This window comes from Hylobates moloch, unplaced genomic scaffold (genome assembly GCF_009828535.3).
Source record: "Hylobates moloch isolate HMO894 unplaced genomic scaffold, HMol_V3 SCAFFOLD_13682, whole genome shotgun sequence".
Classification (NCBI taxonomy): Eukaryota; Metazoa; Chordata; class Mammalia; order Primates; family Hylobatidae; genus Hylobates; species Hylobates moloch.
The window spans coordinates 1-1,541 of record NW_026665957.1 but is presented as its reverse complement, the minus strand read 5'-3'; the positions used below and the strand labels follow the sequence as shown (position 1 = coordinate 1,541).

At 57.4% G+C, this 1,541-nt stretch overlaps 1 long non-coding RNA gene across 1 annotated transcript; it reads right to left on the bottom strand.

The window, feature by feature from the left end:
* Positions 1 to 112: 112 nt before the first annotated feature.
* On the bottom strand, positions 113 to 1,522 carry LOC116465895 (uncharacterized). Its single transcript, XR_004247288.2, has 3 exons — positions 1,440 to 1,522; positions 880 to 980; positions 113 to 551 (listed from the first exon to the last, which is right to left on the bottom strand). It is a non-coding gene; the product is annotated as an uncharacterized LOC116465895 (long non-coding RNA).
* Positions 1,523 to 1,541: the final 19 nt, after the last annotated feature.

Genomic DNA, 1,541 nt, shown 5'->3' with positions numbered 1-1,541 from the left:
CCATTCTCCTGCCTCAGCCTCTCCAAGTAGCTGGGACTACAGGCGCCCGCCACCACGCCCGGCTAATTTTTTTGTATTTTTAGTAGAGACGGGGTTTCACCGTGGTCTCGATCTCCTGACCTCGTGATCCGCCCGCCTCGGCCTCCCAAAGTGCTGGGATTACAAGCGTGAGCCACCGCGCCCGGCCTTGTGCATGATTTTCTTTGCTGTCTTCTGTCTCCTCAGGATCCTCCTGGGCTCTGGCCCCACATGTTCCAGCCTGGCCCAGGGCTTGGAAACAGGGAGGTGCTCGGTTCATGGTGCCAGCTGCTCCTTGGGCCAGGAGAGATCTTGGCGGCTCTGTCATCCCTCCTGGGTGACCCTGGCTTCTGCTCCGGGGAAGTCCCCATCCCTCTCGTTCACCCCATCTCCACTGGGACCCTGTGGCTCCCGTAGGCTTATCTGGCTCCATATCGATGCCTGAAGAAGACATGGTTCTGGAGAGTCCTGCTAACATCCCGGTCGATCTGGTGGATGTGTTCAGATGACCTCTTGCCCTTCTCCTTCATGAGCTGTAGGGCAGGGCCAAGAGAAGGAAGCAGCCTCAGAACAGATGGAAGACTCCCTGCCCCAAATGGCAGTCAGCCCACCGTCAGCACTTTGGGAAAGAAGGTTTCCTTCTGCAGAAAGCTGCTTTTTGGCTTGTTACTGAAGCCAGGGAGGGTCACCAGAGCCGAGTTTTTCTGTCTGTGGTGACTGTATCACCATCTGTGCCCAGGGTGTTCATCTGACATTCCCCCTCACCCCCCCCCAACCAGGGTGGGCTTGGCGTTCCCTCCAGCTGGAGACCTGGATCCCTGACACGGCGTGTCCTGTTTGTTGTGCTCTGGCTGAGCGTACCTTGTATTTGCTGGGGTTTTTAAACTTGATTTCCTGAATGTTCAGGAGGACTGACCACGCCGGGCCCTGGATGTTCGTGGGAATTCACTCGTATATGCGATCTACGAGCCGTGGGCAGAAAACAATCTGGTGTCACAGGCCACGGGGTGACCCCAGTGAGGACCAGAGCCCGGGGATTCTGGGAATTGTCGGTTTTGGCCCCATGATTCCTCAGTAGAGGTGAGATCGAGCTGGGACAGGGGCTCCCTTCCCAGGACTGAAAGAGTGGATGGACACTCAGAGTTGAAACTCTGATCTGAACCTTTTTCTTCCTTCGGGTCACCAGGACATCCCTAGCCTTGAACTCCAGGTGGCCCGAGCCCTAGATCCAGATTCCCTCCCAGCAAGGTGACGCTTGCACGAATAGGCAGGCAATCTGGCGACCAGGCCTGCAGTCCTCTGGGCGAGGACAGTGTGCCACCCGCCCTCTGAGAGGCTGACGGTGCCAGGCCACAGCCATGGGTGCCTGTCCCCTGTCTCTGCAGAGAGTGCTTCCGGGGGCCTCTCCCTCCACACATTACCTTTTCGCTGTTCTTGTACGTCTCCCATTCGCCCAGCATCTCCAGCCACTTGCTCTTTCTCCTTGTCTCCCGCCGAATTCGCTGTCAAATGAGGAATGTTGG